Below are 22475 nucleotides of genomic sequence, written 5' to 3'. Positions count from 1 at the left end.
TCTTAACTTGTCCATAAAGATGAATATATCGCCAAGACCTAACTTCGCCAAGGAGTTCCACCTGCATGGTCAGCACTTCCCGCTCTTGTGACCAAGAACATTCTCACCCCTTACAGTATGATCAGACCAAAATTTCGTCGCAGCGGGACGTCTTAAAACAATGACTGATCCTTTCAAAGTCGGCGACTTTTGACCTCGCCTTCCCAGGACGAGGTCAAAATCGAACTGCAAGTTGAGGATGACTGTGCTTCCCTTTCCCACCTTTTGAAGCCCTTACCTCCCTAGGCCAAGACGGAGAGCGCCTACCAAACCGAGATTTGGTCGCAGCGGAAGACTGCGGGGATTGATAAAGTATTTTCCTTTTCTATTCCATTCCATTTCCATTCCATTCCATTTTCCCAAACCGGTGGCACTTTCGCCTCCGGGAAGGGCCAAAGATGACTTGATGACTTGCCTCGCCCTCCCCTGGGCGAGGTTAAAATTGAACCGAACGGTGAAGGATATCGTGCCCCCAGGTAGGCTGCTGCGATGTACGACAACCGCCTAAGGACCCTGGCCACGAATCCTCCTACCCATCAGCCTTCCTAGGCTAACCCTAACCCTAACCCTGACCCTGACCCTGACCCCTGAAGGATATCGTGGTACCCCAGGTAGGCTGCTGCGATGTACGTCGACCGCCTAAGGACCCTGGCCCCGAATCCTTAACCCTGACCCTGACCCTGACCCTAACCCTAACCCTGACCCTGACCCTAACCCTAACCCAGGCCCAGCCTGTCCGGCTCTTCGCCGCTCAGCCTGTCCGGCTCTTCGCCGCTCAGCCTGCCCGGCTCTTCGCCGCTCAGCCTGCCCGGCTCTTCGCCGCTCAGCCTGCCCGGCTCTTCGCCGCTCAGCCTGCCCGGCTCTTCGCCGCTCAGCCTGCCCGGCTCTTCGCCGCTCAGCCTGCCCGGCTCTTCGCCGCTCAGCCTGCCCGGCTCTTCGCCGCTCAGCCTGCCCGGCTCTTCGCCGCTCAGCCTGCCCGGCTCTTCGCCGCTCAGCCTGTCCGGCTCTTCGCCGCTCAGCCTGTCCGGCTCTTCGCCGCTCAGCCTGTCCGGCTCTTCGCCGCTCATCAGCCTGTCCGGCTCTTCGCCGCTCAGCCTGCCCGGCTCTTCGCCGCTCAGCCTGCCCGGCCCTCCGCCCAGCCTTCCCGGGCTATTCCAGCCTTCAAAGTTGGGCAACTTCCTCCTTACCCCTTTCTCGACGAGGTCTACAACGCCAGGCGCACGAGCACTTTGATTACGCGTGGACGCGTTCCTCGAGGGGGGGGTACTGTCAGGGTTACGTCACGCCTACCTAGTCGTGACGTCACCCCAACCCTTTTATAAGGCACTTCGCCAGAACCATTCTCTGTCTGATCATAAATCTTCCAATCTTCAATCAAGCCTGTATGAGAATCTAAACCTAAACCTGACAACTAAGCTTTCTTAACTTGTCCATAAAGATGAATATATCGCCAAGACCTAACTTCGCCAAGGAGTTCCACCTGCATGGTCAGCACTTCCCGCTCTTGTGACCAAGAACATTCTCACCCCTTACAGTATGTGTCTCGCCCTCAAGACCTCTCTCTCTCTCTTGTATTAACTGTATGTCTCTCGCCCTCAGAGACCTCTCTCTCCTGTATCAACTGTATGTCTCTCGCCCTCAGACCTCTCTCTCCTGTATTAACTGTATGTCTCTCGCCCTCAGAGACCTCTCTCTCTTGTATTAACTGTATGTCTCTCGCCCTCAAGACCTCTCTCTCTCTCCTGTATTAACTGTATGTCTCTCGCCCTCAGAGACCTCTCTCCTGTATCAACTGTATGTCTCTCGCCCTCAGAGACCTCTCTCTCCTGTATTAACCCATTCTGACCGGGCACCCATTTTGGTGTTGGCATCATGTTATGCTTTAGCTATTGAAAAATAGCAGATCTACAAGCTCATATCGCGCCACCGAGTGGCGCGATACAAGCTTGTAGGTCTGCTATTTTTTGAAAAATCGAAGAACGACTGACACTTTTTTAAATCTGATCTCAGGTCAGAATGGTTTTAATCAGACCAGTGTGTGTCCAGTGGAAACCTCGTATGAATCTGATCTCAGGTCAGAATGGGTTAACTGTATGTCTCTCGCCCACAGAGACCTCTCTCTCCTGTATTAACCCTATGTCTCTCGCCCACAGAGACCTCTCTCTCCTGTATTAACCCTATGTCTCTCGCCCTCAGACCTCTCTCTGCTGTATTAACCCTATGACTCTCGCCCAGAGACCTCTCTCTCCTGTATTAACTGTATGTCTCTCGCCCTCAGAGATCTCTCTCTCTCTCCTGTATTAACTCTATGTCTCTCGCCCTCAGAGACCTCTCTCTCCTGTATCAACTGTATGTCTCTCGCCCTCAGACCTCTCTCTCCTGTATTAACCCTATGTCTCTCGCCCACAGAGACCTCTCTCTCCTGTATTAACTGTATGTCTCTCGCCCTCAGAGATCTCTCTCTCTCTCCTGTATTAACTCTATGTCTCTCGCCCTCAGAGACCTCTCTCTCCTGTATTAACCCTATGTCTCTCGCCCTCAGACCTCTCTCTCCTGTATTAACCCTATGTCTCTCGCCCACAGAGACCTCTCTCTCCTGTATTAACTGTATGTCTCTCGCCCTCAGAGACCTCTCTCTCCTGTATCAACTGTATGTCTCTCGCCCTCAAGACCTCTCTCTCTCTCCTGTATTAACTGTATGTCTCTCGCCCTCAGAGACCTCTCTCTCCTGTATCAACTGTATGTCTCTCGCCCTCAGAGACCTCTCTCTCCTGTATTAACCCATTCTGACCGGGCACCCATTTTGGTGTTGGCATCATGTTATGCTTTAGCTATTGAAAAATAGCAGATCTACAAGCTCATATCGCGCCACCGAGTGGCGCGATACGAGCTTGTAGGTCTGCTATTTTTTGAAAAATCGAAGAACGACTGACATTTTTTTAATCTGATCTCAGGTCAGAATGGGTTTAATCAGACCAGTGTGTGTCCAGTGGAAACCTCGTATGAATCTGATCTCAGGTCAGAATGGGTTAATGTCTCTCGCCCTCAGACCTCTCTCTCCTGTATTAACCCTATGTCTCTCGCCCTCAGAGACCTCTCTCTCCTGTATTAACCCTATGTCTCTCGCCCACAGAGACCTCTCTCTCCTGTATTAACTGTATGTCTCTCGCCCTCAGAGACCTCTCTCTCCTGTATTAACTCTATGTCTCTCGCCCTCAGAGACCTCTCTCTCCTGTATTAACTGTATGTCTCTCGCCCTCAGAGACCTCTCTCTCTTGTATTAACTGTATGTGTCTCGCCCTCAAGACCTCTCTCTCTCTCCTGTATTAACTGTATGTCTCTCGCCCTCAGAGACCTCTCTCTCCTGTATCAACTGTATGTCTCTCGCCCTCAGACCTCTCTCTCCTGTATTAACTGTATGTCTCTCGCCCTCAGAGACCTCTCTCTCTTGTATTAACTGTATGTCTCTCGCCCTCAAGACCTCTCTCTCTCTCCTGTATTAACTGTATGTCTCTCGCCCTCAGAGACCTCTCTCTCCTGTATCAACTGTATGTCTCTCGCCCTCAGAGACCTCTCTCTCCTGTATTAACTGTATGTCTCTCGCCCACAGAGACCTCTCTCTCCTGTATTAACCCTAAGTCTCTCGCCCACAGAGACCTCTCTCTCCTGTATTAACCCTATGTCTCTCGCCCTCAGACCTCTCTCTGCTGTATTAACCCTATGTCTCTCGCCCACAGAGACCTCTCTCTCCTGTATTAACTGTATGTCTCTCGCCCTCAGAGATCTCTCTCTCTCTCCTGTATTAACTCTATGTCTCTCGCCCTCAGAGACCTCTCTCTCCTGTATCAACTGTATGTCTCTCGCCCTCAGACCTCTCTCTCCTGTATTAACCCTATGTCTCTCGCCCACAGAGACCTCTCTCTCCTGTATTAACTGTATGTCTCTCGCCCTCAGAGATCTCTCTCTCTCCTGTATTAACTCTATGTCTCTCGCCCTCAGAGACCTCTCTCTCCTGTATTAACCCTATGTCTCTCGCCCTCAGACCTCTCTCTCCTGTATTAACCCTATGTCTCTCGCCCACAGAGACCTCTCTCTCCTGTATTAACTGTATGTCTCTCGCTCTCAGAGACCTCTCTCTCCTGTATTAACTCTATGTCTCTCGCCCTCAGAGACCTCTCTCTCCTGTATTAACTGTATGTCTCTCGCCCTCAGAGACCTCTCTCTCCTGTATCAACTGTATGTCTCTCGCCCTCAGAGACCTCTCTCTCTTGTATTAACTGTATGTCTCTCGCCCTCAAGACCTCTCTCTCTCTCCTGTATTAACTGTATGTCTCTCGCCCTCAGAGACCTCTCTCTCCTGTATCAACTGTATGTCTCTCGCCCTCAGAGACCTCTCTCTCCTGTATTAACCCATTCTGACCGGGCACCCATTTTGGTGTTGGCATCATGTTATGCTTTAGCTATTGAAAAATAGCAGATCTACAAGCTCATATCGCGCCACCGAGTGGCGCGATACGAGCTTGTAGGTCTGCTATTTTTTGAAAAATCAAAGAACGACTGACACTTTTTAAAATCTGATCTCAGGTCAGAATGGGTTTAATCAGACCAGTGTGTGTCCAGTGGAAACCTCGTATGAATCTGATCTCAGGTCAGAATGGGTTAACTGTATGTCTCTCGCCCACAGAGACCTCTCTCTCCTGTATTAACCCTATGTCTCTCGCCCTCAGACCTCTCTCTCCTGTATTAACTGTATGTCTCTCGCCCTCAGAGACCTCTCTCTCTTGTATTAACTGTATGTCTCTCGCCCTCAAGACCTCTCTCTCTCTCCTGTATTAACTGTATGTCTCTCGCCCTCAGAGACCTCTCTCTCCTGTTTCAACTGTATGTCTCTCGCCCTCAGAGACCTCTCTCTCCTGTATTAACTGTATGTCTCTCGCCCACAGAGACCTCTCTCTCCTGTATTAACCCTATGTCTCTCGCCCACAGAGACCTCTCTCTCCTGTATTAACCCTATGTCTCTCGCCCTCAGACCTCTCTCTGCTGTATTAACCCTATGTCTCTCGCCCACAGAGACCTCTCTCTCCTGTATTAACTGTATGTCTCTCGCCCTCAGAGATCTCTCTCTCTCTCCTGTATTAACTCTATGTCTCTCGCCCTCAGAGACCTCTCTCTCCTGTATCAACTGTATGTCTCTCGCCCTCAGACCTCTCTCTCCTGTATTAACCCTATGTCTCTCGCCCACAGAGACCTCTCTCTCCTGTATTAACTGTATGTCTCTCGCCCTCAGACATCTCTCTCTCTCCTGTATTAACTCTATGTCTCTCGCCCTCAGAGACCTCTCTCTCCTGTATTAACCCTATGTCTCTCGCCCTCAGACCTCTCTCTCCTGTATTAACCCTATGTCTCTCGCCCACAGAGACCTCTCTCTCCTGTATTAACTGTATGTCTCTCGCCCTCAGAGACCTCTCTCTCCTGTATTAACTCTATGTCTCTCGCCCTCAGACACCTCTCTCTCCTGTATTAACTGTATGTCTCTCGCCCTCAGAGACCTCTCTCTCTTGTATTAACTGTATGTCTCTCGCCCTCAAGACCTCTCTCTCTCTCCTGTATCAACTGTATGTCTCTCGCCCTCAGAGACCTCTCTCTCCTGTATTAACCCATTCTGACCGGGCACCCATTTTGGTGTTGGCATCATGTTATGCTTTAGCTATTGAAAAATAGCAGATCTACAAGCTCATATCGCGCCACCGAGTGGCGCGATACGAGCTTGTAGGTCTGCTATTTTTTGAAAAATCGAAGAACGACTGACATTTTTTTAATCTGATCTCAGGTCAGAATGGGTTTAATCAGACCAGTGTGTGTCCAGTGGAAACCTCGTATGAATCTGATCTCAGGTCAGAATGGGTTAACTGTATGTCTCTCGCCCTCAGACCTCTCTCTCCTGTATTAACCCTATGTCTCTCGCCCTCAGAGACCTCTCTCTCCTGTATTAACCCTATGTCTCTCGCCCACAGAGACCTCTCTCTCCTGTATTAACTGTATGTCTCTCGCCCTCAGAGACCTCTCTCTCCTGTATTAACTCTATGTCTCTCGCCCTCAGAGACCTCTCTCTCCTGTATTAACTGTATGTCTCTCGCCCTCAGAGACCTCTCTCTCTTGTATTAACTGTATGTGTCTCGCCCTCAAGACCTCTCTCTCTCTCCTGTATTAACTGTATGTCTCTCGCCCTCAGAGACCTCTCTCTCCTGTATCAACTGTATGTCTCTCGCCCTCAGACCTCTCTCTCCTGTATTAACTGTATGTCTCTCGCCCTCAGAGACCTCTCTCTCTTGTATTAACTGTATGTCTCTCGCCCTCAAGACCTCTCTCTCTCTCCTGTATTAACTGTATGTCTCTCGCCCTCAGAGACCTCTCTCTCCTGTATCAACTGTATGTCTCTCGCCCTCAGAGACCTCTCTCTCCTGTATTAACCCATTCTGACCGGGCACCCATTTTGGTGTTGGCATCATGTTATGCTTTAGCTATTGAAAAATAGCAGATCTACAAGCTCATATCGCGCCACCGAGTGGCGCGATACGAGCTTGTAGGTCTGCTATTTTTTGAAAAATCGAAGAACGACTGACACTTTTTTAAATCTGATCTCAGGTCAGAATGGGTTTAATCAGACCAGTGTGTGTCCAGTGGAAACCTCGTATGAATCTGATCTCAGGTCAGAATGGGTTAACTGTATGTCTCTCGCCCACAGAGACCTCTCTCTCCTGTATTAACCCTATGTCTCTCGCCCACAGAGACCTCTCTCTCCTGTATTAACCCTATGTCTCTCGCCCTCAGACCTCTCTCTGCTGTATTAACCCTATGTCTCTCGCCCACAGAGACCTCTCTCTCCTGTATTAACTGTATGTCTCTCGCCCTCAGAGATCTCTCTCTCTCTCCTGTATTAACTCTATGTCTCTCGCCCTCAGAGACCTCTCTCTCCTGTATCAACTGTATGTCTCTCGCCCTCAGACCTCTCTCTCCTGTATTAACCCTATGTCTCTCGCCCACAGAGACCTCTCTCTCCTGTATTAACTGTATGTCTCTCGCCCTCAGAGATCTCTCTCTCTCTCCTGTATTAACTCTATGTCTCTCGCCCTCAGAGACCTCTCTCTCCTGTATTAACCCTATGTCTCTCGCCCTCAGACCTCTCTCTCCTGTATTAACCCTATGTCTCTCGCCCACAGAGACCTCTCTCTCCTGTATTAACTGTATGTCTCTCGCCCTCAGAGACCTCTCTCTCCTGTATTAACTCTATGTCTCTCGCCCTCAGAGACCTCTCTCTTCTGTATTAACTGTATGTCTCTCGCCCTCAGAGACCTCTCTCTCTTGTATTAACTGTATGTCTCTCGCCCTCAAGACCTCTCTCTCTCTCCTGTATTAACTGTATGTCTCTCGCCCTCAGAGACCTCTCTCTCCTGTATCAACTGTATGTCTCTCGCCCTCAGAGACCTCTCTCTCCTGTATTAACCCATTCTGACCGGGCACCCATTTTGGTGTTGGCATCATGTTATGCTTTAGCTATTGAAAAATAGCAGATCTACAAGCTCATATCGCGCCACCGAGTGGCGCGATACAAGCTTGTAGGTCTGCTATTTTTTGAAAAATCGAAGAACGACTGACACTTTTTTAAATCTGATCTCAGGTCAGAATGGGTTTAATCAGACCAGTGTGTGTCCAGTGGAAACCTCGTATGAATCTGATCTCAGGTCAGAATGGGTTAACTGTATGTCTCTCGCCCACAGAGACCTCTCTCTCCTGTATTAACCCTATGTCTCTCGCCCACAGAGACCTCTCTCTCCTGTATTAACCCTATGTCTCTCGCCCTCAGACCTCTCTCTGCTGTATTAACCCTATGTCTCTCGCCCACAGAGACCTCTCTCTCCTGTATTAACTGTATGTCTCTCGCCCTCAGAGATCTCTCTCTCTCTCCTGTATTAACTCTATGTCTCTCGCCCTCAGAGACCTCTCTCTCCTGTATCAACTGTATGTCTCTCGCCCTCAGACCTCTCTCTCCTGTATTAACCCTATGTCTCTCGCCCACAGAGACCTCTCTCTCCTGTATTAACTGTATGTCTCTCGCCCTCAGAGATCTCTCTCTCTCTCCTGTATTAACTCTATGTCTCTCGCCCTCAGAGACCTCTCTCTCCTGTATTAACCCTATGTCTCTCGCCCTCAGACCTCTCTCTCCTGTATTAACCCTATGTCTCTCGCCCACAGAGACCTCTCTCTCCTGTATTAACTGTATGTCTCTCGCCCTCAAGACCTCTCTCTCTCTCCTGTATCAACTGTATGTCTCTCGCCCTCAGAGACCTCTCTCTCCTGTATTAACCCATTCTGACCGGGCACCCATTTTGGTGTTGGCATCATGTTATGCTTTAGCTATTGAAAAATAGCAGATCTACAAGCTCATATCGCGCCACCGAGTGGCGCGATACGAGCTTGTAGGTCTGCTATTTTTTGAAAAATCGAAGAACGACTGACATTTTTTTAATCTGATCTCAGGTCAGAATGGGTTTAATCAGACCAGTGTGTGTCCAGTGGAAACCTCGTATGAATCTGATCTCAGGTCAGAATGGGTTAACTGTATGTCTCTCGCCCTCAGACCTCTCTCTCCTGTATTAACCCTATGTCTCTCGCCCTCAGAGACCTCTCTCTCCTGTATTAACCCTATGTCTCTCGCCCACAGAGACCTCTCTCTCCTGTATTAACTGTATGTCTCTCGCCCTCAGAGACCTCTCTCTCCTGTATTAACTCTATGTCTCTCGCCCTCAGAGACCTCTCTCTCCTGTATTAACTGTATGTCTCTCGCCCTCAGAGACCTCTCTCTCTTGTATTAACTGTATGTCTCTCGCCCTCAAGACCTCTCTCTCTCTCCTGTATTAACTGTATGTCTCTCGCCCTCAGAGACCTCTCTCTCCTGTATCAACTGTATGTCTCTCGCCCTCAGAGACCTCTCTCTCCTGTATTAACCCATTCTGACCGGGCACCCATTTTGGTGTTGGCATCATGTTATGCTTTAGCTATTGAAAAATAGCAGATCTACAAGCTCATATCGCGCCACCGAGTGGCGCGATACAAGCTTGTAGGTCTGCTATTTTTTGAAAAATCGAAGAACGACTGACACTTTTTTAAATCTGATCTCAGGTCAGAATGGGTTTAATCAGACCAGTGTGTGTCCAGTGGAAACCTCGTATGAATCTGATCTCAGGTCAGAATGGGTTAACTGTATGTCTCTCGCCCACAGAGACCTCTCTCTCCTGTATTAACCCTATGTCTCTCGCCCACAGAGACCTCTCTCTCCTGTATTAACCCTATGTCTCTCGCCCTCAGACCTCTCTCTGCTGTATTAACCCTATGTCTCTCGCCCACAGAGACCTCTCTCTCCTGTATTAACTGTATGTCTCTCGCCCTCAGAGATCTCTCTCTCTCTCCTGTATTAACTCTATGTCTCTCGCCCTCAGAGACCTCTCTCTCCTGTATCAACTGTATGTCTCTCGCCCTCAGACCTCTCTCTCCTGTATTAACCCTATGTCTCTCGCCCACAGAGACCTCTCTCTCCTGTATTAACTGTATGTCTCTCGCCCTCAGAGATCTCTCTCTCTCTCCTGTATTAACTCTATGTCTCTCGCCCTCAGAGACCTCTCTCTCCTGTATTAACCCTATGTCTCTCGCCCTCAGACCTCTCTCTCCTGTATTAACCCTATGTCTCTCGCCCACAGAGACCTCTCTCTCCTGTATTAACTGTATGTCTCTCGCCCTCAGAGACCTCTCTCTCCTGTATTAACTCTATGTCTCTCGCCCTCAGAGACCTCTCTCTCCTGTATTAACTGTATGTCTCTCGCCCTCAGAGACCTCTCTCTCCTGTATCAACTGTATGTCTCTCGCCCTCAAGACCTCTCTCTCTCCTGTATTAACTGTATGTCTCTCGCCCTCAGAGACCTCTCTCTCCTGTATCAACTGTATGTCTCTCGCCCTCAGAGACCTCTCTCTCCTGTATTAACCCATTCTGACCGGGCACCCATTTTGGTGTTGGCATCATGTTATGCTTTAGCTATTGAAAAATAGCAGATCTACAAGCTCATATCGCGCCACCGAGTGGCGCGATACGAGCTTGTAGGTCTGCTATTTTTTGAAAAATCGAAGAACGACTGACATTTTTTTAATCTGATCTCAGGTCAGAATGGGTTTAATCAGACCAGTGTGTGTCCAGTGGAAACCTCGTATGAATCTGATCTCAGGTCAGAATGGGTTAACTGTATGTCTCTCGCCCTCAGACCTCTCTCTCCTGTATTAACCCTATGTCTCTCGCCCTCAGAGACCTCTCTCTCCTGTATTAACCCTATGTCTCTCGCCCACAGAGACCTCTCTCTCCTGTATTAACTGTATGTCTCTCGCCCTCAGAGACCTCTCTCTCCTGTATTAACTCTATGTCTCTCGCCCTCAGAGACCTCTCTCTCCTGTATTAACTGTATGTCTCTCGCCCTCAGAGACCTCTCTCTCTTGTATTAACTGTATGTGTCTCGCCCTCAAGACCTCTCTCTCTCCTGTATTAACTGTATGTCTCTCGCCCTCAGAGACCTCTCTCTCCTGTATCAACTGTATGTCTCTCGCCCTCAGACCTCTCTCTCCTGTATTAACTGTATGTCTCTCGCCCTCAGAGACCTCTCTCTCTTGTATTAACTGTATGTCTCTCGCCCTCAAGACCTCTCTCTCTCTCCTGTATTAACTGTATGTCTCTCGCCCTCAGAGACCTCTCTCTCCTGTATCAACTGTATGTCTCTCGCCCTCAGAGACCTCTCTCTCCTGTATTAACCCATTCTGACCGGGCACCCATTTTGGTGTTGGCATCATGTTATGCTTTAGCTATTGAAAAATAGCAGATCTACAAGCTCATATCGCGCCACCGAGTGGCGCGATACGAGCTTGTAGGTCTGCTATTTTTTGAAAAATCGAAGAACGACTGACACTTTTTTAAATCTGATCTCAGGTCAGAATGGGTTTAATCAGACCAGTGTGTGTCCAGTGGAAACCTCGTATGAATCTGATCTCAGGTCAGAATGGGTTAACTGTATGTCTCTCGCCCACAGAGACCTCTCTCTCCTGTATTAACCCTATGTCTCTCGCCCACAGAGACCTCTCTCTCCTGTATTAACTGTATGTCTCTCGCCCTCAGAGATCTCTCTCTCCTGTATTAACTCTATGTCTCTCGCCCTCAGAGACCTCTCTCTCCTGTATTAACTCTATGTCTCTCGCCCTCAGAGACCTCTCTCTCCTGTATTAACTGTATGTCTCTCGCCCTCAGAGACCTCTCTCTCTTGTATTAACTGTATGTCTCTCGCCCTCAAGACCTCTCTCTCTCTCCTGTATTAACTGTATGTCTCTCGCCCTCAGAGACCTCTCTCTCCTGTATCAACTGTATGTCTCTCGCCCTCAGAGACCTCTCTCTCCTGTATTAACCCATTCTGACCGGGCACCCATTTTGGTGTTGGCATCATGTTATGCTTTAGCTATTGAAAAATAGCAGATCTACAAGCTCATATCGCGCCACCGAGTGGCGCGATACGAGCTTGTAGGTCTGCTATTTTTTGAAAAATCGAAGAACGACTGACATTTTTTTAATCTGATCTCAGGTCAGAATGGGTTTAATCAGACCAGTGTGTGTCCAGTGGAAACCTCGTATGAATCTGATCTCAGGTCAGAATGGGTTAACTGTATGTCTCTCGCCCTCAGACCTCTCTCTCCTGTATTAACCCTATGTCTCTCGCCCTCAGAGACCTCTCTCTCCTGTATTAACCCTATGTCTCTCGCCCACAGAGACCTCTCTCTCCTGTATTAACTGTATGTCTCTCGCCCTCAGAGACCTCTCTCTCCTGTATTAACTCTATGTCTCTCGCCCTCAGAGACCTCTCTCTCCTGTATTAACTGTATGTCTCTCGCCCTCAGAGACCTCTCTCTCTTGTATTAACTGTATGTGTCTCGCCCTCAAGACCTCTCTCTCTCTCCTGTATTAACTGTATGTCTCTCGCCCTCAGAGACCTCTCTCTCCTGTATCAACTGTATGTCTCTCGCCCTCAGACCTCTCTCTCCTGTATTAACTGTATGTCTCTCGCCCTCAGAGACCTCTCTCTCTTGTATTAACTGTATGTCTCTCGCCCTCAAGACCTCTCTCTCTCTCCTGTATTAACTGTATGTCTCTCGCCCTCAGAGACCTCTCTCTCCTGTATCAACTGTATGTCTCTCGCCCTCAGAGACCTCTCTCTCCTGTATTAACCCATTCTGACCGGGCACCCATTTTGGTGTTGGCATCATGTTATGCTTTAGCTATTGAAAAATAGCAGATCTACAAGCTCGTATCGCGCCACCGAGTGGCGCGATACGAGCTTGTAGGTCTGCTATTTTTTGAAAAATCGAAGAACGACTGACACTTTTTTAAATCTGATCTCAGGTCAGAATGGGTTTAATCAGACCAGTGTGTTTCCAGTGGAAACCTCGTATGAATCTGATCTCAGGTCAGAATGGGTTAACTGTATGTCTCTCGCCCTCAGACCTCTCTCTCCTGTATTAACCCTATGTCTCTCGCCCTCAGAGACCTCTCTCTCCTGTATTAACCCTATGTCTCTCGCCCACAGAGACCTCTCTCTCCTGTATTAACTGTATGTCTCTCGCCCTCAGAGACCTCTCTCTCCTGTATTAACTGTATGTCTCTCGCCCTCAGAGACCTCTCTCTCTTGTATTAACTGTATGTGTCTCGCCCTCAAGACCTCTCTCTCTCTCCTGTATTAACTGTATGTCTCTCGCCCTCAGAGACCTCTCTCTCCTGTATCAACTGTATGTCTCTCGCCCTCAGACCTCTCTCTCCTGTATTAACTGTATGTCTCTCGCCCTCAGAGACCTCTCTCTCTTGTATTAACTGTATGTCTCTCGCCCTCAAGACCTCTCTCTCTCTCCTGTATTAACTGTATGTCTCTCGCCCTCAGAGACCTCTCTCTCCTGTATCAACTGTATGTCTCTCGCCCTCAGAGACCTCTCTCTCCTGTATTAACCCATTCTGACCGGGCACCCATTTTGGTGTTGGCATCATGTTATGCTTTAGCTATTGAAAAATAGCAGATCTACAAGCTCATATCGCGCCACCGAGTGGCGCGATACGAGCTTGTAGGTCTGCTATTTTTTGAAAAATCGAAGAACGACTGACACTTTTTTAAATCTGATCTCAGGTCAGAATGGGTTTAATCAGACCAGTGTGTGTCCAGTGGAAACCTCGTATGAATCTGATCTCAGGTCAGAATGGGTTAACTGTATGTCTCTCGCCCACAGAGACCTCTCTCTCCTGTATTAACCCTAAGTCTCTCGCCCACAGAGACCTCTCTCTCCTGTATTAACCCTATGTCTCTCGCCCTCAGACCTCTCTCTGCTGTATTAACCCTATGTCTCTCGCCCACAGAGACCTCTCTCTCCTGTATTAACTGTATGTCTCTCGCCCTCAGAGATCTCTCTCTCTCTCCTGTATTAACTCTATGTCTCTCGCCCTCAGAGACCTCTCTCTCCTGTATCAACTGTATGTCTCTCGCCCTCAGACCTCTCTCTCCTGTATTAACCCTATGTCTCTCGCCCACAGAGACCTCTCTCTCCTGTATTAACTGTATGTCTCTCGCCCTCAGAGATCTCTCTCTCTCTCCTGTATTAACTCTATGTCTCTCGCCCTCAGAGACCTCTCTCTCCTGTATTAACCCTATGTCTCTCGCCCTCAGACCTCTCTCTCCTGTATTAACCCTATGTCTCTCGCCCACAGAGACCTCTCTCTCCTGTATTAACTGTATGTCTCTCGCCCTCAGAGACCTCTCTCTCCTGTATTAACTCTATGTCTCTCGCCCTCAGAGACCTCTCTCTCCTGTATTAACTGTATGTCTCTCGCCCTCAGAGACCTCTCTCTCTTGTATTAACTGTATGTGTCTCGCCCTCAAGACCTCTCTCTCTCTCCTGTATTAACTGTATGTCTCTCGCCCTCAGAGACCTCTCTCTCCTGTATCAACTGTATGTCTCTCGCCCTCAGACCTCTCTCTCCTGTATTAACTGTATGTCTCTCGCCCTCAGAGACCTCTCTCTCTTGTATTAACTGTATGTCTCTCGCCCTCAAGACCTCTCTCTCTCTCCTGTATTAACTGTATGTCTCTCGCCCTCAGAGACCTCTCTCTCCTGTATCAACTGTATGTCTCTCGCCCTCAGAGACCTCTCTCTCCTGTATTAACCCATTCTGACCGGGCACCCATTTTGGTGTTGGCATCATGTTATGCTTTAGCTATTGAAAAATAGCAGATCTACAAGCTCGTATCGCGCCACCGAGTGGCGCGATACGAGCTTGTAGGTCTGCTATTTTTTGAAAAATCGAAGAACGACTGACACTTTTTTAAATCTGATCTCAGGTCAGAATGGGTTTAATCAGACCAGTGTGTTTCCAGTGGAAACCTCGTATGAATCTGATCTCAGGTCAGAATGGGTTAACTGTATGTCTCTCGCCCTCAGACCTCTCTCTCCTGTATTAACCCTATGTCTCTCGCCCTCAGAGACCTCTCTCTCCTGTATTAACCCTATGTCTCTCGCCCACAGAGACCTCTCTCTCCTGTATTAACTGTATGTCTCTCGCCCTCAGAGACCTCTCTCTCCTGTATTAACTGTATGTCTCTCGCCCTCAGAGACCTCTCTCTCTTGTATTAACTGTATGTGTCTCGCCCTCAAGACCTCTCTCTCTCTCCTGTATTAACTGTATGTCTCTCGCCCTCAGAGACCTCTCTCTCCTGTATCAACTGTATGTCTCTCGCCCTCAGACCTCTCTCTCCTGTATTAACTGTATGTCTCTCGCCCTCAGAGACCTCTCTCTCTTGTATTAACTGTATGTCTCTCGCCCTCAAGACCTCTCTCTCTCTCCTGTATTAACTGTATGTCTCTCGCCCTCAGAGACCTCTCTCTCCTGTATCAACTGTATGTCTCTCGCCCTCAGAGACCTCTCTCTCCTGTATTAACCCATTCTGACCGGGCACCCATTTTGGTGTTGGCATCATGTTATGCTTTAGCTATTGAAAAATAGCAGATCTACAAGCTCATATCGCGCCACCGAGTGGCGCGATACGAGCTTGTAGGTCTGCTATTTTTTGAAAAATCGAAGAACGACTGACACTTTTTTAAATCTGATCTCAGGTCAGAATGGGTTTAATCAGACCAGTGTGTGTCCAGTGGAAACCTCGTATGAATCTGATCTCAGGTCAGAATGGGTTAACTGTATGTCTCTCGCCCACAGAGACCTCTCTCTCCTGTATTAACCCTAAGTCTCTCGCCCACAGAGACCTCTCTCTCCTGTATTAACCCTATGTCTCTCGCCCTCAGACCTCTCTCTGCTGTATTAACCCTATGTCTCTCGCCCACAGAGACCTCTCTCTCCTGTATTAACTGTATGTCTCTCGCCCTCAGAGATCTCTCTCTCTCTCCTGTATTAACTCTATGTCTCTCGCCCTCAGAGACCTCTCTCTCCTGTATCAACTGTATGTCTCTCGCCCTCAGACCTCTCTCTCCTGTATTAACCCTATGTCTCTCGCCCACAGAGACCTCTCTCTCCTGTATTAACTGTATGTCTCTCGCCCTCAGAGATCTCTCTCTCTCTCCTGTATTAACTCTATGTCTCTCGCCCTCAGAGACCTCTCTCTCCTGTATTAACCCTATGTCTCTCGCCCTCAGACCTCTCTCTCCTGTATTAACCCTATGTCTCTCGCCCACAGAGACCTCTCTCTCCTGTATTAACTGTATGTCTCTCGCCCTCAGAGACCTCTCTCTCCTGTATTAACTCTATGTCTCTCGCCCTCAGAGACCTCTCTCTCCTGTATTAACTGTATGTCTCTCGCCCTCAGAGACCTCTCTCTCCTGTATCAACTGTATGTCTCTCGCCCTCAGAGACCTCTCTCTCCTGTATTAACCCATTCTGACCGGGCACCCATTTTGGTGTTGGCATCATGTTATGCTTTAGCTATTGAAAAATAGCAGATCTACAAGCTCATATCGCGCCACCGAGTGGCGCGATACGAGCTTGTAGGTCTGCTATTTTTTGAAAAATCAAAGAACGACTGACACTTTTTTAAATCTGATCTCAGGTCAGAATGGGTTTAATCAGACCAGTGTGTGTCCAGTGGAAACCTCGTATGAATCTGATCTCAGGTCAGAATGGGTTAACTGTATGTCTCTCGCCCACAGAGACCTCTCTCTCCTGTATTAACCCTATGTCTCTCGCCCTCAGACCTCTCTCTCCTGTATTAACTGTATGTCTCTCGCCCTCAGAGACCTCTCTCTCTTGTATTAACTGTATGTCTCTCGCCCTCAAGACCTCTCTCTCTCTCCTGTATTAACTGTATGTCTCTCGCCCTCAGAGACCTCTCTCTCCTGTATCAACTGTATGTCTCTCGCCCTCAGAGACCTCTCTCTCCTGTATTAACTGTATGTCTCTCGCCCACAGAGACCTCTCTCTCCTGTATTAACCCTATGTCTCTCGCCCACAGAGACCTCTCTCTCCTGTATTAACCCTATGTCTCTCGCCCTCAGACCTCTCTCTGCTGTATTAACCCTATGTCTCTCGCCCACAGAGACCTCTCTCTCCTGTATTAACTGTATGTCTCTCGCCCTCAGAGATCTCTCTCTCTCTCCTGTATTAACTCTATGTCTCTCGCCCTCAGAGACCTCTCTCTCCTGTATTAACCCTATGTCTCTCGCCCACAGAGACCTCTCTCTCCTGTATCAACTGTATGTCTCTCGCCCTCAGACCTCTCTCTCCTGTATTAACCCTATGTCTCTCGCCCACAGAGACCTCTCTCTCCTGTATTAACTGTATGTCTCTCGCCCTCAGACATCTCTCTCTCTCTCTTGTATTAACTCTATGTCTCTCGCCCTCAGAGACCTCTCTCTCCTGTATTAACTCTATGTCTCTCGCCCTCAGAGACCTCTCTCTCCTGTATTAACTGTATGTCTCTCGCCCTCAGAGACCTCTCTCTCTTGTATTAACTGTATGTCTCTCGCCCTCAAGACCTCTCTCTCTCTCCTGTATCAACTGTATGTCTCTCGCCCTCAGAGACCTCTCTCTCCTGTATTAACCCATTCTGACCGGGCACCCATTTTGGTGTTGGCATCATGTTATGCTTTAGCTATTGAAAAATAGCAGATCTACAAGCTCATATCGCGCCACCGAGTGGCGCGATACGAGCTTGTAGGTCTGCTATTTTTTGAAAAATCGAAGAACGACTGACATTTTTTTAATCTGATCTCAGGTCAGAATGGGTTTAATCAGACCAGTGTGTGTCCAGTGGAAACCTCGTATGAATCTGATCTCAGGTCAGAATGGGTTAACTGTATGTCTCTCGCCCTCAGACCTCTCTCTCCTGTATTAACCCTATGTCTCTCGCCCTCAGAGACCTCTCTCTCCTGTATTAACCCTATGTCTCTCGCCCACAGAGACCTCTCTCTCCTGTATTAACTGTATGTCTCTCGCCCTCAGAGACCTCTCTCTCCTGTATTAACTCTATGTCTCTCGCCCTCAGAGACCTCTCTCTCCTGTATTAACTGTATGTCTCTCGCCCTCAGAGACCTCTCTCTCTTGTATTAACTGTATGTGTCTCGCCCTCAAGACCTCTCTCTCTCCTGTATTAACTGTATGTCTCTCGCCCTCAGAGACCTCTCTCTCCTGTATCAACTGTATGTCTCTCGCCCTCAGACCTCTCTCTCCTGTATTAACTGTATGTCTCTCGCCCTCAGAGACCTCTCTCTCTTGTATTAACTGTATGTCTCTCGCCCTCAAGACCTCTCTCTCTCTCCTGTATTAACTGTATGTCTCTCGCCCTCAGAGACCTCTCTCTCCTGTATCAACTGTATGTCTCTCGCCCTCAGAGACCTCTCTCTCCTGTATTAACCCATTCTGACCGGGCACCCATTTTGGTGTTGGCATCATGTTATGCTTTAGCTATTGAAAAATAGCAGATCTACAAGCTCATATCGCGCCACCGAGTGGCGCGATACGAGCTTGTAGGTCTGCTATTTTTTGAAAAATCGAAGAACGACTGACACTTTTTTAAATCTGATCTCAGGTCAGAATGGGTTTAATCAGACCAGTGTGTGTCCAGTGGAAACCTCGTATGAATCTGATCTCAGGTCAGAATGGGTTAACTGTATGTCTCTCGCCCACAGAGACCTCTCTCTCCTGTATTAACCCTATGTCTCTCGCCCACAGAGACCTCTCTCTCCTGTATTAACCCTATGTCTCTCGCCCTCAGACCTCTCTCTGCTGTATTAACCCTATGTCTCTCGCCCACAGAGACCTCTCTCTCCTGTATTAACTGTATGTCTCTCGCCCCAGAGATCTCTCTCTCTCTCCTGTATTAACTCTATGTCTCTCGCCCTCAGAGACCTCTCTCTCCTGTATCAACTGTATGTCTCTCGCCCTCAGACCTCTCTCTCCTGTATTAACCCTATGTCTCTCGCCCACAGAGACCTCTCTCTCCTGTATTAACTGTATGTCTCTCGCCCTCAGAGATCTCTCTCTCTCTCCTGTATTAACTCTATGTCTCTCGCCCTCAGAGACCTCTCTCTCCTGTATTAACCCTATGTCTCTCGCCCTCAGACCTCTCTCTCCTGTATTAACCCTATGTCTCTCGCCCACAGAGACCTCTCTCTCCTGTATTAACTGTATGTCTCTCGCCCTCAGAGACCTCTCTCTCCTGTATTAACTCTATGTCTCTCGCCCTCAGAGACCTCTCTCTCCTGTATTAACTGTATGTCTCTCGCCCTCAGAGACCTCTCTCTCTTGTATTAACTGTATGTCTCTCGCCCTCAAGACCTCTCTCTCTCTCCTGTATTAACTGTATGTCTCTCGCCCTCAGAGACCTCTCTCTCCTGTATCAACTGTATGTCTCTCGCCCTCAGAGACCTCTCTCTCCTGTATTAACCCATTCTGACCGGGCACCCATTTTGGTGTTGGCATCATGTTATGCTTTAGCTATTGAAAAATAGCAGATCTACAAGCTCATATCGCGCCACCGAGTGGCGCGATACGAGCTTGTAGGTCTGCTATTTTTTGAAAAATCGAAGAACGACTGACATTTTTTTAATCTGATCTCAGGTCAGAATGGGTTTAATCAGACCAGTGTGTGTCCAGTGGAAACCTCGTATGAATCTGATCTCAGGTCAGAATGGGTTAACTGTATGTCTCTCGCCCTCAGACCTCTCTCTCCTGTATTAACCCTATGTCTCTCGCCCTCAGAGACCTCTCTCTCCTGTATTAACCCTATGTCTCTCGCCCACAGAGACCTCTCTCTCCTGTATTAACTGTATGTCTCTCGCCCTCAGAGACCTCTCTCTCCTGTATTAACTCTATGTCTCTCGCCCTCAGAGACCTCTCTCTCCTGTATTAACTGTATGTCTCTCGCCCTCAGAGACCTCTCTCTCTTGTATTAACTGTATGTGTCTCGCCCTCAAGACCTCTCTCTCTCTCCTGTATTAACTGTATGTCTCTCGCCCTCAGAGACCTCTCTCTCCTGTATCAACTGTATGTCTCTCGCCCTCAGACCTCTCTCTGCTGTATTAACTGTATGTCTCTCGCCCTCAGAGACCTCTCTCTCTTGTATTAACTGTATGTCTCTCGCCCTCAAGACCTCTCTCTCTCTCCTGTATTAACTGTATGTCTCTCGCCCTCAGAGACCTCTCTCTCCTGTATCAACTGTATGTCTCTCGCCCTCAGAGACCTCTCTCTCCTGTATTAACCCATTCTGACCGGGCACCCATTTTGGTGTTGGCATCATGTTATGCTTTAGCTATTGAAAAATAGCAGATCTACAAGCTCATATCGCGCCACCGAGTGGCGCGATACGAGCTTGTAGGTCTGCTATCTTTTGAAAAATCGAAGAACGACTGACACTTTTTTAAATCTGATCTCAGGTCAGAATGGGTTTAATCAGACCAGTGTGTGTCCAGTGGAAACCTCGTATGAATCTGATCTCAGGTCAGAATGGGTTAACTGTATGTCTCTCGCCCTCAGACCTCTCTCTCCTGTATTAACCCTATGTCTCTCGCCCTCAGAGACCTCTCTCTCCTGTATTAACCCTATGTCTCTCGCCCACAGAGACCTCTCTCTCCTGTATTAACTGCATGTCTCTCGCCCTCAGAGACCTCTCTCTCCTGTATTAACTCTATGTCTCTCGCCCTCAGAGACCTCTCTCTCCTGTATTAACTGTATGTCTCTCGCCCTCAGAGACCTCTCTCTCTTGTATTAACTGTATGTGTCTCGCCCTCAAGACCTCTCTCTCTCTCCTGTATTAACTGTATGTCTCTCGCCCTCAGAGACCTCTCTCTCCTGTATCAACTGTATGTCTCTCGCCCTCAGACCTCTCTCTCCTGTATTAACTGTATGTCTCTCGCCCTCAGAGACCTCTCTCTCCTGTATCAACTGTATGTCTCTCGCCCTCAGAGACCTCTCTCTCCTGTATTAACCCATTCTGACTGGGCACCCATTTTGGTGTTGGCATCATGTTATGCTTTAGCTATTGAAAAATAGCAGATCTACAAGCTCATATCGCGCCACCGAGTGGCGCGATACGAGCTTGTAGGTCTGCTATTTTTTGAAAAATCGAAGAACGACTGACACTTTTTTAAATCTGATCTCAGGTCAGAATGGGTTTAATCAGACCAGTGTGTGTCCAGTGGAAACCTCGTATGAATCTGATCTCAGGTCAGAATGGGTTTAATCAGACCAGTGTGTGTCCAGTGGAAACCTCGTATGAATCTGATCTCAGGTCAGAATGGGTTTAATCAGACCAGTGTGTGTCCAGTGGAAACCTCGTATGAATCTGATCTCAGGTCAGAATGGGTTAACTGTATGTCTCTCGCCCACAGAGACCTCTCTCTCCTGTATTAACCCTATGTCTCTCGCCCACAGAGACCTCTCTCTCCTGTATTAACCCTAAGTCTCTCGCCCTCAGACCTCTCTCTGCTGTATTAACCCTATGTCTCTCGCCCACAGAGACCTCTCTCTCCTGTATTAACTGTATGTCTCTCGCCCTCAGAGATCTCTCTCTCTCTCCTGTATTAACTCTATGTCTCTCGCCCTCAGAGACCTCTCTCTCCTGTATCAACTGTATGTCTCTCGCCCTCAGACCTCTCTCTCCTGTATTAACCCTATGTCTCTCGCCCACAGAGACCTCTCTCTCCTGTATTAACTGTATGTCTCTCGCCCTCAGAGATCTCTCTCTCTCTCTCCTGTATTAACTCTATGTCTCTCGCCCTCAGAGACCTCTCTCTCCTGTATTAACCCTATGTCTCTCGCCCTCAGACCTCTCTCTCCTGTATTAACCCTATGTCTCTCGCCCACAGAGACCTCTCTCTCCTGTATTAACTGTATGTCTCTCGCCCTCAGAGACCTCTCTCTCCTGTATTAACTCTATGTCTCTCGCCCTCAGAGACCTCTCTCTCCTGTATTAACTGTATGTCTCTCGCCCTCAGAGACCTCTCTCTCTTGTATTAACTGTATGTCTCTCGCCCTCAAGACCTCTCTCTCTCTCCTGTATTAACTGTATGTCTCTCGCCCTCAGAGACCTCTCTCTCCTGTATCAACTGTATGTCTCTCGCCCTCAGAGACCTCTCTCTCCTGTATTAACCCATTCTGACCGGGCACCCATTTTGGTGTTGGCATCATGTTATGCTTTAGCTATTGAAAAATAGCAGATCTACAAGCTCATATCGCGCCACCGAGTGGCGCGATACGAGCTTGTAGGTCTGCTATTTTTTGAAAAATCAAAGAACGACTGACACTTTTTTAAATCTGATCTCAGGTCAGAATGGGTTTAATCAGACCAGTGTGTGTCCAGTGGAAACCTCGTATGAATCTGATCTCAGGTCAGAATGGGTTAACTGTATGTCTCTCGCCCACAGAGACCTCTCTCTCCTGTATTAACCCTAAGTCTCTCGCCCACAGAGACCTCTCTCTCCTGTATTAACCCTATGTCTCTCGCCCTCAGACCTCTCTCTGCTGTATTAACCCTATGTCTCTCGCCCACAGAGACCTCTCTCTCCTGTATTAACTGTATGTCTCTCGCCCTCAGAGATCTCTCTCTCTCTCCTGTATTAACTCTATGTCTCTCGCCCTCAGAGACCTCTCTCTCCTGTATCAACTGTATGTCTCTCGCCCTCAGACCTCTCTCTCCTGTATTAACCCTATGTCTCTCGCCCACAGAGACCTCTCTCTCCTGTATTAACTGTATGTCTCTCGCCCTCAGAGATCTCTCTCTCTCTCCTGTATTAACTCTATGTCTCTCGCCCTCAGAGACCTCTCTCTCCTGTATTAACCCTATGTCTCTCGCCCTCAGACCTCTCTCTCCTGT

The sequence above is a fragment of the Protomyctophum parallelum genome, assembly GCF_964188405.1.
Source record: "Protomyctophum parallelum genome assembly, chromosome: 18".
NCBI lineage: Eukaryota > Metazoa > Chordata > Actinopteri > Myctophiformes > Myctophidae > Protomyctophum > Protomyctophum parallelum.
Note: the sequence above shows the minus strand (reverse complement) of the source record.